Here is a 16,568-nt window from a genome sequence, read left to right on the forward strand (position 1 = left end):
ATCTTGGAGTCATTGTGGATAGTTCTCTGAAAACATCCACTCAATGTGCAGCGATGGTAAAAAACAGATTGTTAGGAGCCATTAGGAAAGGGATAGATAATAAGATAGAAAATATCTTAATGCCTCTATATAAATCCATAGTGCACCCACACCTTGAATACTGCACACAGTTCTGGTTACCCCATCTCAAAAAGTATATATTAGAATTGGAAAAAGTACAGATAAATGCAACATAATTGCTTAGAGGTATGGAACAGCTTCTGTATAAGGCGAGATTAAAAAGACTGGGACTGTTCAGTTTAAAAAAGAGATGATCGGGGGGGAGGGAGTATAATAGGGGTCTATACAATCGTGAATGGTGTGGAAAAAGTGAACAGGGAAATGTTATTTACCCCTTCACATTGCAAAAGAACCAGGGGTCACCCAATGACATTAATAGGCAGTAGGTTTAAAACAAGCATAAGGAAGTGTTTCTTCACATAATGCAGAGGCAACCTGTGGTACTTGTTATTGTGGGATGTTGTGAAGGCCAAGAGCATAACTGTGCTCAAAAAGAGCAAATTAGATAAATTCCTGGAGTATAGGTCCATCAATGGCTATGAGCCAAGCTGGTCAGGGAGGCAACCCCATGCTCTGTGTGTCCCTAAGTCTCTGACTGCCAGAAGCTGGGACTGAATGACAGGGATGGATCACTGAGGTTGCTACTGCTTGAGCAGTGGCATGGATCTTGGTTTACTAATAGCAGCTGCAATCTTTTCTTTTACCACAGACTCCTCAGAAAGAGATATTGGGCCAGGCAAAGCAGCTGCCATTCCCCAAGGGCCTAATCCAAAGCCCACGGAGATCAACAGACTGACTCTCATTGGCTTTGATGGGCTTTGGCTCAGGCCCTACATGCAGTTTCTGCCACTGCTGTGGAGTTGGAGGGTCAAGGAATAGGGCTGGAGCAGACCCCTTAATCATGCAATGGAGACACTGCCAGGAGACCCAGCAGGCCTGATCCTGCTCTGGGTTGCACCATGCATACTCACTGGCATCTGTGCAAAGAAGGTGAGGCATGCTGCCAAGCCAGCCCCTTTGCAGAGGTGTCTGTGCCTCCACAAGAACAAGGTGGGGGGACCAGACTCAGGATGCCCAAGCCAAGCTGCTCTCTCCCTCTGTCCCCACTTGCTTGCCCCAGCTGTCTCTTTCAGGCCAATGCTCTGACCTTGTCACATGGGAGCTGGGTGAGTTTGTTTTCTCCTCCTCTCCAGTCCCCCATGAGCTGCATCACAACGTGATCTTCTCCTCTGCCTTTCCCTTCTGCTTCTCAATCTTGTCTGTTTGGGTCTCGTTACAAAACAAGAAATAAACAGTCCCCTTTCAAAGAGAAGCAAGCCCAGCAACATTCCCTCAATTGCCGAAAGATAGCCCCAGGAACACGGAGGCAGAAGAGGCATGAACCTCAGATATCTCAGCCTGGCTTGAGTATAGTTTATAGGCTTCCTCCTCCCCATGTCTCTCCTGCCTTCATTCAGAAGTAAAGAACACAAATAAGCTACAGTAGCTTTTCCAAGTTTCTCTGTATGGTAGCAGCCAGGCAGAGGGAACCCTTCCAGATCTGAATACAGGGAGGAAAATTAAAAATAAATTATTTCCACTGGCCATTCAGCTTCAACAAGAGCTGGTAGGTTTCCAAACCAAGCTCATAAAAGAACTGCTGTGTTGTGTCCAGCCATAACTAAAATCAGGCAAACTTGCTTCATTTGTAACCATTCTCTTTGTAATCAGCTCTCTCCCAGAACTCTCAGCAGCCCCAGTCTTTGTCTCCACCACAAACACAAGGAAGAAACAGGCAGACATAACCTGGAATGACCACAGGGAAGTTTACAGGACCCCGAGGCAGTGCTCTGAGAACAAACAAAGGGCATGTTCATTCTGAAGCCACTGATTAGTAACCCTTCTGCTCCATGGGAACCTTGGATGGGAGCAATTCAGTGGCATAGAAGCCACACCACCTAAAGAAAGATCTACCAGTTGGGTATATGTATGGGTGAAATAGTCTACCACTGGAGGTTCTGGACAACAGCCATTACTAGGATGAGCAGAAGTAGAAGTACCTGAGCTAACTTGGGTCCCAGAGAAGTATAGATCTGAGTAATTACTCCCAGCATTAGCCTCTGATGATGCTTTACTGCTCTGGTACCCACTTTTAAGGCCTCACAGGTCTAGAACCCAGGTTTCCAGAGTTACCAGGCAGCTAGCCTCTCCGTCACTCAGCAGCAGCTGTAAACATATTGTGCTCCACTTCCCATGACCTGCTGTGGACACAGATTAGGGGAAGTTCCACCTCAAGAGTTTGACAGACAGCAGCTGCATGGCTCCTGTTTGGCTCCCTGCCCTATATAAACTCAAGGGCATTCCAGGAGGTGTCCAGGCAATGGTATGGATTGCCTGTAGTTGCCATGATTGCTCCTGCAAGTAGCAGCCCCTCTTCTGGCTCCTTCAGAACCTTCTCCTTAAATTCTACCTGCACTTTTCTTCGCCCCTCCTGATTTATGCACACCCGTTCTGTGGCCCCATGAAGTCATAGGACCTCCTCATCAGCCTCCTCCTGGCCCTGGCCAAGGTGGCCGTCCAACATACCAGGAGGAGGAAGTTGGATGGGGGGTACTCTGTGACTACAGGGCCTATTTACTATCATCCCTCAAGTCATGTTCCCAGGCCAAGTTCTTCTGGGCCATGTACACTGGCTCTCTGGACACCTTCGAGGAGCAGTGGGCGCTGTCTGGGGTTCTTTGCTCGGTGTCCCCCTCTTGCTCCCTGTTTCTATCTCTGTGACCTTCACTCTTGTCCCTGTTTTTTCATTTTTTGTCCACTGGATTTATTTGAACATTGGGTCCTCCCCTTAGGCTAGAGGAAGAGGGGAGGCCTTGAGATGTGGGCAGGCTTTCTCCCGCCCTTCCCTGGCAATTCAATAGGTGCTCCTGCTCCTGGGTTGATTTGGACTTTGCCTCCTGAAACCTGACTTGGACTCTGGCCCTTGGCATCTACCATGGTCTGGAACCTGACTATGAACTCCTCTGCTCCTCCCTGCATCAGGTTTGTCCTTGCTCTGAGTCTTGGCCCTGACTGCCCTGTTTGGGATCCTGACACCAAGCTAGGTAGCTTAAAGCTAGCTTGTGGCTGGATATGTAAGGTGCAATCACATCTTGTGATTGCAGTGTAGATTTACCCTTAGAAAAGAGACAATCCCTGCCCTGCTGAGTTTACAATCAAGACTTCAACAGACAAAGGATAGAGAATGGAGCTACAAAGTGAATGAGTATGGTGAAGAGCCCGCAGTGTTTTGCTACTTACCTGAACTGTTGAGGTTGGCTTTCTTGTGGCAAATAAGCTATCCAAGGTGTTTGCCACCACATGCTGTCAGCACGTCTAATAATAAGGATAATAATAATTAAGGCTACGATTATGTCACAGAGGCCACGGAAGTCACTGAATCCGTGACTTCCATTGACCTCCGTGACATTTTCTGCCCTGGGGCTGAAGCTCTCAGCTGGCTTCCCAAACACACATACACACACAGCTCCCTGCCCTGGGGGGGGACCCTGCTGCTGCCTCGCTGTGGCCAGCAGCTGGGGGACCCTGCAGCTCCCAGCTGCCCTGGGGGTGAGGGAACCCTGCAGCAGCCCAGCCCCATGGGCAGGGGGACCCCGGAACTCCTGCGCAACGCAGCGGTGCTGGTGGGGGATCCGGGAGCCCCAGCAGCAGTGGGTGCTGAATCCACCTACCACTTTTGTCAGGGACATTTTTAGCGAAAGTCAGGGATGGGTCATAGGTTTCCGTGAATTTTTGTTTATTACTCATGACCATCCCTGACTTTTACTAAAAATATCTGTGACAAAAACTTAGCCTTAATAATAATAATCAAGCAGGTGTGTGGGGGGATTGGTTCTTAGCCCCAGGCTATTTACCATTTTTATCAATGCCCTGGAAGAAAGTATAAAATCATCACTGAGAAAAGTTTGCAAATGGCCTAAAAATGAGGGGAGTGGTAAATAACGAAGAGGACAGGTCACTGTTGGAAGGATCTGGGTTGCTTGGTAAACTGGGTGAAAGCAAACAACATGTTTTAATATGGCTAAAGTCAATGTATACCTCTGGGAACAAATACTCTAGACTTATAGGATGGTGAACTGTATGGGGAAGCTGTGAATCTGAAACAGATTTGGGGGTCGGGGTGGATAATCAACTGAACACAAGCTCGCTCTGACCAAAAGGGCTAATGTGATCCTGGGATGCATAAACAGGGGAATCTCAAGTTGGAGTAGAGATGCCATTTTACTTCTGTATGTGGTGCTGTTTGGACTCAGCTGAGGATGGGGAGTGCACTGAAAGAACAGGGGAGACAGGATCCCGGCTTCAGTTCCAATGCTGCTCATCGGTCCCTCTCTGGCTCATGGCAACAATTTCAGGGAAAGTCCAATCCCCTGCTACGCCAGGCAGGAACATGCTCCGTGCAGACAGAATCTTCATGAATTTAGCTACCAAGCTGTAACAAATCTCAACTGAGGATGTGCAGACTGCAATTCTCACCCCACCCCCCCATCCCCACCACCTCAAGGCTTATAACTGGGCTAAATCTGGGTGAATTTTCACAGGATGGCAAAACCCAGCCCTGACACAGAGGCCACCTCTCTACCAAATTTCAATCCCCATTCCAAAGCGCACAGGTGCTAGAGCTTCTCATAGAAAAGACCACCAGAATTCTTTAACATGGGCATAACAATGTATGTTTTCCTAGCCTCATTCTTGGAAATAGTCAACCAATTTTGACTGAAATTTCCAAAAAATAATTCAGCCTGAGGCAGACAATTCAACATGGAAAATTTCAGCCCAAATGGTTGAAGTTTGGCAAAGTTACATACAAACTAAAACAGGGTCTTATTATAGAAAGTGTTGGGCAACCATAATAGGTGATGCTACTAGCCCTGTCTGTAATAATAATATACAGTTACAGAACAACATCATTGCCACTAGGGCCTAGCAGTATTATAGTTTACACACAGGGGTGGGCAAATTACGGCCCACAGGCCAAATCCAGCCCACGAGCTGCACCAGGTCGGGGCTGCACCAGTGGCTTGGCCTCGCTCCAGCCGGGGCGCTGGGTCAGGGGGCGAACCACGCGGCTCAGCCTGGCTCCAGCACTCCGGGTGGGGTGCAGGGGTGGGGGCTGCACCACACGGCTCCCAGAAGCTGCAGCATGGCCCCATTCCAGCACCTATGTGCTCCAATGGGAGCTGCAGGGGCGGTGCCTGTGGATGGGGCAGCATGCAGAGCCACCTGGCTGCGCCTCCACGTAGGAGCCAGAGAAGGGACATGCCAATGCTTTGGGAGCCGCTTGAGGTAAGCGCTGCTCAGAGCCTGCACCCCTGAGCCTCTCCCCATGCCCCAATCCCCTGCCCCAGCCCTGATTCCCCTCCCGCTCTCCAAACCCCTTGATCCCAACCTGAAGCACCCTCCTGCACCCCAAACTTCTCATCCCCAACCCCAGCCCAGAGCCTGCATCCCTAGCCAGAACCTGCACCCCTTCCTGCACCCCTGCCCCAGACCTGATCCCCTTCCCGTCCTCTGAACCCCTCAGTCCCAGCCCAGAGCATCCTCCAACACCCCAAACTCCTCATCCCTAGCCTCACCCCAGAGCCAGCACTCCCTCCTACACCCCAACCGCAATTTTGTGAGCATTCATGGCTCTCTATACAATTTCTATTCCCCGATGTGGCCCTCGGGGCAAAAAGTTTTCCCACCCCTGCCCTAGAAAAAGCAAGCCTGTGTACTATCAGGCCTTGAGCCATCCCTGATGCATATTTCTTACTATTTTGTGTGCAGATCCATATTCTTCATATGCATGGAAGGAGGCTTCCATGCATGTTTGAGGCCTCTTGGCAAGCTGAGTGCACATCAACCCATGACAAACCCAGCAGGTTACTAGCCAGAAGATTTGTGGTCATCATCACCAATGCTTGAGGCATATGCAGGGTTTGGGTAGCTGAAGCTTCTCAGAAGTTCCAGACACGTAGCTTGTTTATAAGAGCCAATAGCCCGTGCTTCTGACAGTGCCCGATCACCTGCATCTTGGGAGAGGAAGAATGAGATTGGCACAGAGAGCAGCAGTAGCAGCGAACAGCTGCAGGAGAACCAGATGTCCTGCCCCTGTTGGTGCCAACAGGAGAGAGGCCTTTGTATAGCTTGGAGGACTGGAGGAGCCTGAGTCCTCATGGTGATGGTGCACATGCTCCTCGTCTGAACAGCTGCTACTATGTTAGGCACTAGGGTTGGGTTCAGGGGGTGTCAGGACAGCAGAGGGTGCTGCGCTTCAGCCCCTGCAGGGCAGACAAGCACTGCTGCCGCTGTGCACAAGGGCTGAAGCATGGTTCTGAACCTGGCTGCTACCATGTAGAAGGCGGGGACCCAATTCTGCCATCCCTGAACTTTAACAATACGATCTGGAAAGTGGGTTTCTTCATGGGGGCTGTGGACTTTGCAGCACCTGCAGAGGATGCCCCATCTCAGTCCTGCCTTTCTTCCCTGTCATGATGACTGTGGCATGAAGCCAATAAAGGGAATTAGTCCATTTCTTTCAGGCAAGTGAGTCAAGGAGGCACCTGGCCTCTAAACGCAGGCTTCTTGTGTCTCTGCCGAGGGCTCTCTTGCATCATTCTGTGTCATCAGATTATGTAAAAGAAAGTGCCCTGGCCCAATGGATCTGAGGGTTCTGCAACTGTGGAGAGATGGGTTCTTTTCCTGGCTCTACCACTTAGCCAAATCACTCAGCCACCTCCTCTGTATAATGGAGATAACGGTACTGACCTAGGTGAAGTGCTTTGAGATCTAGGGATGACAAGAGTAAGCTGAGCTCCTACCTGTGGGTTTTTGTGTTCTCAGGTGTAATTTCTCTTATGCTAGTGCATTAAGGATGCAGAATCTTTGAACAGAGGGTGACTCATAAATATGTATTTTACTACACTAATTATTATTAATATTTTATTTATGGTATTAATAATAATATTCATAAGAATGGTGACTATCCTGAATACTAGATATTACAATGTATATACCACAGCACTTTGGGCAGGGCTGGCTCCAGGCCACAGCGCGTCAAGGGCGTGCTTGGGGCAGCACACAGCGGGGGGTGCTCTGCCGGTTGCTGGGAGTGCGGCAGGCAGCTCCGGTGGATCTGCTGCAGGCATGCCTGCGGAGGGTCCGCTGGTCCCGCGGCTTCAGTAGACCTGCCGCAGGCATTTCTGTGGACGGTCCACTGGTCCCGCATGCCTGCGGCAGCTCCACCAGAGCCGCAGGACCATCGGACCCTCTGCAGGAATGCCTGCGGGAGGTCCACCGGAGCTGCGGGACCGGCGAGTGGCAGAGCGTCCTCCGCGGCATGCCGCCGTGCTTGGGGCGGCGAAATTGCTAGAGCTGGCCCTGACTTTGGGTGTAGGCAGCAACAAGTAGAAACACCCATATCAACAAGAGAATACCAGGTCCCCAACCTGTAGCGCTTACATTCTCAAGGTACAAACAAGCAGCAGACAGTGGAAGGGTCTGTGGAATTCAGCTCACATTAGTCTCATGGAACAGATGGATTTGTAGGAGTGATTTAAAGAGCCTGCTTTACCAGGGGTAACTGACTGGCTCAGTGTGTGTTACATGTCCCCATGGAGCTGGCTTCTGCCATCAACTGAGAGGTAGTTCATTTAGCTACAGGGCAACCCTTCTAGTGCCAAAGGTTCTGGGTTTGTTGCCCCCAATGGGAGTCACTACAAAGAAAATCCTGTGGCACCTTATAGACTAACAGACGTTTTGGAGCATGAGCTTTCGTGGGTGAATACCCACTTCGTCAGATGCATGTAGTGGAAATTTCCAGGGGCAGGTATATATATGCAAGCAAGCTAGAGATAATGAGGTTAGTTCAATCAGGGAGGATGAGGTCCTGTTCTAGCAGCTGAGGTGTGAAAACCAAGGGAGGAGAAACTGGTTTTGTAGTTGGCAAACCATTCACAGTCTTTGTTTAATCCTGAGCTGATGGTGTCAAATTTACAGATGAACTGAAACTCAGCAGTTTCTCTTTGAAGTCTGGTCCTGAAGTTTTTTTGCTGCAGGATGGCCACCTTAAGGTCTGCTATAGTGTGGCCAGGGAGGTTGAAGTGTTCTCCTACAGGTTTTTTGTATATTGCCATTCCTAATATCTGATTTGTGTCCATTTATCTTTTTCCGTAGAGACTGTCCAGTTTGGCCGATGTACATAGCAGAGGGGCATTGCTGGCATACGATGGTGTATATTACATTGGTGGATGTGCAGGTGAATGAACCTGTGATGGTGTGGCTGATCTGGTTAGGTCCTGTGATGGTGTCACTGGTGTAGATATGTGCCCACATATTTACACCTCTGGTTAGGTCCTGTGATGGTGTCGCTGGTGTAGATATATGCCCACAGACTGCTACTCATCCCTATTGGTTTCTGTAGGTCCCAGAGTTTTGCCTGATTTCTGTTGGCTTCTAATGGTATCTAGCAGATGAAATTGGGGGATCAGTTCTGTTCTGAGAACAAGTATTTCCAGGAAATGTTGGACAAATAGCCCCATTACTCTGCTCCAAGACCTAGTTGGTCAACTGGAACCAGTAGGAATCAATGGAAAACATCTAACATGGATTTCCACTTGCAGGCAGGGGAAGCTGCTCTAGGGTGACCCATTTTTAAAGGGACAGTCTCGTTTTTGGGGACTTTTTCTTATATAGGCACTTATTACTCCCCACCCCCGTCCCATTTGTTCACAGTTGCTATCTGGTCACCCTAAGCTGCTCTCAAACTTTTCTCCACTTCTCACTTAAGTGCACCTTTTCAACCCTCATGCATTTGCAAGCTTGGTCCAAGCACTGGACAGAGGTGCAGATTAGAAGACATCAGGGTGATTGGGCGAGAGAGTACATTAGTCTTCTCTGAACTATGTTGTACTTTTATTTGGTCCCTTGTTGCAGACTGTAGTTGTCATGCATTGGTTAGGACAGTTTGGGCTACAATTACAAACCCAGATGCCTCCTAGTAGACTGCATATGTGACTGTGGGGAAATCCACGTGCACTAGATGCAGATGCAGACTGAGTAAAACTGTGCAAAAATTATTAGTGCCTGCACAGCGACTCACTTAGCTTGTGTGCCTGCCTGGGGCGTATGCACAATGCCCTGCTGGTGTCATTGTGCACAATGCCCTTCTGGTGTCATTGTGCGACTTAGGCACCTGTTTTTGGAAACATGGCACTTTGTGACCTCATCCCATTGCTGGGGTGTTATAGGCTGCTTTATTTCTTCCAGGCGCAGAAGGGATTCTAAATGCAGCATTAGAAATGCTGAACATACACTGAGTCCCACAAGCAGTGGGAGAGCTTATCCACATTTTCTACTGATTTCTAATGGCCATCAACATTGCCAATGAGGGGCTTTGAATTTCCAGAGGGACACAAATGAATCAGTCAAATAGTGAGAGAGACTGCCTGCAGTCAGGGGAAAGCTATACAGGGATGCACCATGGGTATATATCAGTAAAATGGCCTTGCCCCAAGTCCTGGACTGAGTGATAGGGCACCTTCTTCACAGCTCTACAAAAGTCCAGTGAATTCTTATTTACAAGGATTTGGGAGGGTACTCCATCATGGCCTTTAAGAATAAGATTTGTGGCTAGTATTTTGAGCATGTGTGCAGTAGTAGTATTCAGTTGGCCTGAGGATTAGTGCTTCAGTCTATCAGTCATAGCTTCCAATGAGAGAGACAAGCTAAATCCTATGATGGAATCATAAATATTATACTGTGGAGGGTCACACTTGAAAAAACCACACCTCGTTTGATACTAAACAGTACCACATGCCAGTTGGGTCTGTTACGATTGCAGTCCATGGAGATTGGAAGAATGCCATTCAGCTATGCTGACTAGGGTTAGGTGAATTTTTTTAGAGAATAGTAAATTTGTCAAAGTGCATTTTTCAGGGCACCAAAACCATTTGTGAATTCAAATTCAGCTAATTGATTCAGCTGGGAAAAAACCTGAAAAAATCCCTAGCTTGGAAATGTCAAAATGATTCATTTTGACATTTGGTTTCAAAACAATGTTTTCAAATCGACATTTCATCTTGAAACAACATTTTCTAAATGAAATGTCAATTCAATTGACTTTTGAAATATTTGGATTACTCTGAATGAAATTTTTTCAGTTTTTTGTTTGGGTAAGAAACACCCTCTCCTCTCCAACCCCCCCAAAATCCAGTTTTGTTTCAAAACTGACTTCTTTGAGGTGGGTGGGTAGATTGGTCTGGCCACTGAACCAAGAAAACCAACATTGACCAACCAGTGTTCCCATTCAGAGGTACAGTATATCCATAGGAGGAGGGAGTTAACTACAGTAATATATATCCTAGAATAATACACAGGGGGATAGATTAGATGATCAAGAGAGAGAGAAATGAACTAGATTATTGGCCTGAACATGCTTTAACCCAGAGTAGTGGTTAACTAGAATTAAAGCTGGTTAAAACTACTGCCGGTATTACCCATTTCCACCTAGCTATTTGATCATTTACTCAACACCTCTTCCTGGGGCTGGAGGGTGGGTGGCAATACAGAGTGATGCCAAAGAAAACAAAACAAATGTAGGGAGGAAAGGAAAAGAATCCGATCTCTAGTTAATCATATCCTGCAAATATTAAAAATTGCCCTGGTGTGTTAGAGCAGTATTCAGTCATGGTTTGAACCTAACTCCAAAACAGCAAAAAAGAAGCATTTATATTAAACATAGTTATAATGATCCTGCTCATAGTAGATGAGTGGGGAGCTTGGTTATTTTAGGGGATTGTGCAGGTGTATAATGCAAAGGTAGACTTACTGCTGTAATGGTGAGTAGGATGTTGGTAGGCCCTGACTATCATGTGCCCGCATGAGGAGTTCTGTTATGCTACATCCCTTGGAATCCTTTCCCACCTCAGAAGACCTCACTCCGATGGTGTCCTAGCTTGCTCCTTCTGTCCTACAATTCAGTGATGTCAGCACCAAATACAAATACAGAACCTGTGGCCAGCTTTCAAAAGGAAGCCAATCCCTCAACACATTGATCTCAGTAAAAAGAAAATCTTCAGTCTCCTGAGGTCTGGGTGTTGATGGGACTGGCCTGGGTAGGGAAGGGGAGATTGTTGTGTGGGTGTTGGAAGTTAGTCCCTCCTCTAGGTGGTATATCACAAAATGATAATGGGATCTGGTCTCTGCTTTTCTTCTCAGTTGCGTTCTTTGCCGGCACTCTCCAAGCCCATTCTGCTTGCCGGAGAGTTCCTTGGTTAAAACGAGACACTGTCGCTGAGCTCAGTCTAAGAGAAAAGTGACTCTCTTCTCTCCTTGGTCATTTTCCAGGACCCCTAGGAATTGCTGATTATTCTGCCTCAATCTCTTCTCCATTAAGTGATGTCATCTTTGCAGGCATGTAGGCTATCTGAAACTTTGTGCTAGCCATGCCTGATCATTTCAGCCATCTCATCCTCTTGCCCCAATTCCAGGTTGTTCTGTCTGCTCCACTCTGCATCCTTCTGAGTTCATGAAAGTGTGTGGGGAGAGCACAGATTCTGGTCCCTACCTATGGGCCCAGTCCTGCATGATCCTTGAGTATGTGTAACCCACACAGCCTGCCTTCTGGGGCAGGCAGGGCCCACTTCCTAATGTAAGTGTAAGCAGAGTCAGAATGAGCTCTGCCCTGACATCTTGTGGTGAGCTGTGGAAAAGGCCTTCAGAGGCTGATCTCGTTTGCATGGGCACACCCATCTGCCTAGCATGATGGGACTGCTTGCCCAAATGGTCATTTTGGCTGCTATGGGATCCCCAGACTCTTTGTTATTGGGGCAGAAGTAATAAAGGGCTTTTATCCTGGTTTGTGAATCAAGGACCATAGAACTGTACTGGGCATTTTATGATTGAGGGACGCACCCTCAACTGAGCAGCACTTGCTAGGCCAGGGTTCCAAAGCCCAGCAGCTAGAGAAAGATTGGGAACAGGGGGTTGTTCCTTGTGGTGTGGGATTTTCTTTTTGTAGGTCTCAAACACCATTTTGAACTTTGTTCTCTCCCCTGTATAATAACAGAGCTAATTTAGACTCAACTAAATGTCTTGTTACATACTGCAGAGCTGAAATCATTGATACCTAGGTCTAAGTATTAGATCTACTTTGGGCTAGTGGTGATGATGCAAGAAGACTATGCAGGTGTACCAGCAGTGAGGCTCCCCTACTAACAGCTGAAATCACTGAGAGCTGTGTTAAGGGGAGCTGAAGACTTATTGGTGAAATGGCTGGTGGAGAGGTATGGCTAGTGGTGTGGGTGGCTGGTGGAAAGGCATGGTTAGTGAAATGGCTGGTGGAGAGATGTGGTTGGCAGTGAAGACTGGAGCAGAACGTCACAGAGAGGCATAGCAATCGGCTGTCGAGGGCCTGAGCAGTGGAGCATGAAAGGTGCCTCCATTCCTCTCCCCGCTTCCACCTAGGCTGGGAGGTGAACTTCTGAACTCAGGGGCTGCACTGACCAAGGACAGCCTCTGCGGGTGGGGTGACTTTTGGGTTGCTGGACTTCAGAACCCAAAGGGAAAGGACATGACCCAGTCTACTAGGGGGAGGGTCTTCTGGTTCTTGGTTTGCATTTATGTATCCTAGTTGTGGTGTTTTCCCAATTTAATGCTGAGTTGTTTACCTCCTGTTATCAAAGGTATTTTTTGCTACACCAAGATTCTGTGCTTGCAAGAGGGGGAGTATTGCCTCTTAGAGGTGTCCAGGGGTGTGTGTGTAATTTTCCCAGGTCACTGGGTGGGAGCTCAAGCTGGTTTTGCATTGTATTGTTGAAAGGGAACCCCTAGGTACTGGATCCGGCCCTTGTTGCTGTCAACTCTGCCTGGTATAAAGGTTATATAAGCATTGGCAATGGGCTAAAGAAGCAGTGTTAGAGTCTGGACCCAGGTCGGGTTTGGGCTGTGCTGTGGGTTTAAGGCTAACTCAAGACTGGGGCTTGGGTTCAGATTCAATAGTGCCAAAATCTCACGAGCTATTTATATGCCATTGTGACCCTGAATGACAGAACCCTTGGAAGAGCAGCCATACTCATGAGTTTTCCACTGCATCTAAACTGGAACCAAAAAACAAGGTCCCTTCTGGGTTTGGGTCTGGCCTGGATCCAAAAGTACAGTACCGGGTTCAGCTACAATGGTTCAGATCTAACATTCCCCAGCTTCCAAAGGGGGCCCAATTCCAGATCCTGGCATAAGCCTATCTTTCCTTGCTGTTGCTTGGATGTGTTGGGCACGGAAGGCAGTGGCCACTGGCAACCCCCACTGGTCTCTCTGACACACTGTGCAGTGAAATGTCCATTGTGCAGCACAGCCAGACATTCCTGCTTCTCAAGTGTTCCTTGCTCTCCGGGGGGAAGGAGAAGAAGAGGAGATCATCTCTTTTTATTGCCTTTCAATTCTCTCTTTTCATCACTTTTCCAGTTTCAGACTAAAGATTCTCACATTCCCACCTCTTTCATTGGGTCAGAACTTGTAACGCAGGCAGCAGAGCTAGCTGAATGTATTGTGTTCTCAAGAGCCAATATGCATTTGTGCTGAAGGAGTAGCCAATTTCAATCATAATAATTATTAATAGTTGCACTTATATGGCATCCAAACATTTCAAAGCCTTTTACAAACATTAATTAATCCTTACAGTCCCCCCGATAGTACAACATTATCCCCCATTTGACACATACAGGAACTGAAACTGAGAAATGGAATGAGTTGCTCAAGCAAGTCAGTTAGCAGCAGAAATAGGAATAGAACCCAGGAGTCCTAGCTGCCTGGTTCCTGCACTAACCAATATCCCATCCTCCCCCTTTGGGTGAAGAAATCATTTTTCTTTTTAAATTATTTCAGATGCCTCTACACTTCTGTCTGAACCCCAATGTAGAGAGGTTAGCCAGGGCTCATCATTCTCCAGGGTGGCGGGGAACCACACCGCCTCACTACACTCTGTTTATGTACTGAGGAATTAGCTCGGCCGCGAGAGTCCTCCCCAGGCGGCCCTGGTGGGGGCAGAAATAAGTACAGTTAGGCCGGGGCCCTAGGTCAGGGTGGGGCAACAATGAGTCAGGTGCTCAGGCCCTCCAGCAGGGCTGAGTAACAACAGTAGGCCCAAGCCTCCAAAAGGCCTTGGAGAAGGGGAGACTGCCACCCACAAGTTGGGTGGCAGGGGGGACGCAGGCCCTCCCACTCCACTGCGTCCCAGCCCGGGGCCCTAGCAGCGGCAGAAGACCCACTGCTGTGTCGGTGGGGATCCTGGCCACAACGCAATGACATGGGTTCTGGCAGTGCTGCAGCCACACTAGGGTCGGCTACCCCTGGGCTACTTCCTACCTCCCCCTCGTGTGGTACCTGGGTTGGGGTGGTGTCCTCCGGGGGGTCCAGCATCATGGGCTCCTCGGGGTAGCTGGCGAGAGGCAGGCCCAGCAACTCCTCCAGGTAGCTGGTGCAGGGCAGGCCTGGCAACTCCTCTGGGTAGCGAGCGCAGGGCAGGTCGGGCCAGTCCTTGCATGGACCGCGGGTCACTGGTGCTTCCCAGTCATGGCCTAGGCCAGAGGCATCTGGCCTCTCTGGCAGCTGCTTTTCCAGTGAGCTCTGAGGTTGAGCCTTTATACTTCGGGGGCACCATCTGACCCTCTGGGGAGTGGGCTCAGAGCTCACTAGCTCTGCCCACTCTGGCATCCAGAGGGGCTCATCTCTCTCCAGAGCGGTGGGGAACCACACCGCCTCACTATGCCCAACAATACTGAAACTTCAGCAATATTTAAGTTCAGTTTGTAGGTCACTGCTTTCAGCTGCATGTCAAGGCTGGACATAAATTGAAACTATTTTATATGCAAATACTGTTTTGTAATCAGCAACAACTTACTTTATTTGCAAGACTGGCATCACTATCTGTTAAAAAAAAGTAAGGTGCCTTTTTGTAGTGCTGTAGATAGATTAGATAATTTGCCCACTGTGCTATGTTGACCTTCTTTTGTCCTGCCTGGGTAGCAATTCTTAGGATATTCATAAAGGACACATTTGTGATGGTCTTAAGTGGCAACTAGATGACATGTTTCAGCAGTATTTACATGTAGGGGAAAGAAGTGTTACTCAGGCAGTGAAGGAACTATTTTTAAATAGAGAGAGTCAGCAGGAATAATTTTGCAAGTCTGCACATCTCTGCTGTACTACAAGGTGTTATAAAAATTGCAACTAGCCCACCTCTTATTCCCACGCCCAGGATTGAATCTGCCTTTTAACTGGGAGGTAACGTAACAACAGACACTTCTGGGAGGAAGTACCCCATACCTCTGATGCTGAAATGACATTAACCTGTCATGCTGCGGTGTTTCCAAATACCCCTGTGCCCCGCATGAGTCTGCTAACAGAATGCAATATTTTCCCCACACCAGTGGGTGCTCAGACCCACTTTGGTGCTTCCTCTGATATTCTGCCATCTTCTGAAGCTTCACTCTACTCACCACTGGGACATCTATCCTCAGGCAATGACAGCTGAGCAGAGTCACCTCGCTACTGATGTGCTTCCCACCATGAGAATTCTCCTACCCAACGTCCTCTCTCACCCATGGGTGTGCCAGCCAACTGCGGCACCCCCTTATGGGCATGCCAACTGGCAGCAGTACCCCTGTGCACCAGCAATCTCTGGCTTGCAATGCTGGGACATCTTCCCATGAAAAGCTACCTTCTGGGCAGGCAATGAATCCACTGCTACTATGATCACTGTTGTTGTTAGGTGTTATCACTGAATCATAGAACTGGAAGAGACCTCAAAGGGTCATCTATTCCAGTCCCCTGAACTCAAGGCAGGACTAAGTATTATCTAGACCATCCCTGACAGGTGTTTGTCCAACCTGCTCTTAAAAATCCTCTATGATGGAGATTCCACAACCTCCCTAGGCAATTTATTCCAGTGCTTTACTACTCTGACAGTTCGAAAGTTTTTCCTAATGCCCAACCTAAACTGCCCTTGCTGCAATTTAAGCCCATTGCTTCTTGTCCTATCCTCAGAGATTATGATGACAATAACAACAAAGAGACCTCGTCCTGGCCCAGGACCCCATTGTGTTAGGTGCTGGACAGGAGGTGGAGCACAAAGAATGATACACAGTGGGTTCAGTCCACCACCAGCCTAACCGTTGTCAAGTTTGTTGTAGGCCTCATGGCAAAGGAGAGTTTTAAGGAGTTTTAATCTAAGAGGGAAAACATGGCAGCTGCATTTCTGGTACTACCAGGCCATTCTCTGAATGATTGCAGCCTTAGTGCCAGGCATAGGTATGAAGCTAGAGCATGGAACAGCCCTCATTGACAATACCCACTGCTGTGGGTGGTGATTAGCTGGGCACCTTCCAAACACCAGTCTGTTTTCTGTCTTTGTGGTGTGACAGGGGCTATGGTGATATGGTTGGGGCTGCCAGAGTTTTAGACAGAGTGGTATGCCCATGTCAATAGCCACT

The 16,568-nt window shown here is 48.4% G+C and overlaps 1 protein-coding gene across 4 annotated transcripts in view; it reads left to right on the plus strand.

The window, feature by feature from the left end:
* PSD2 (pleckstrin and Sec7 domain containing 2) overlaps positions 1–16,568 on the plus strand; it is a 153,289-nt gene that overhangs the window by 41,440 nt on the left and 95,281 nt on the right. The window lies entirely within an intron of this gene.

This window comes from Gopherus flavomarginatus, chromosome 7 (assembly GCF_025201925.1).
Source record: "Gopherus flavomarginatus isolate rGopFla2 chromosome 7, rGopFla2.mat.asm, whole genome shotgun sequence".
NCBI classification, from domain to species: domain Eukaryota; kingdom Metazoa; phylum Chordata; order Testudines; family Testudinidae; genus Gopherus; species Gopherus flavomarginatus.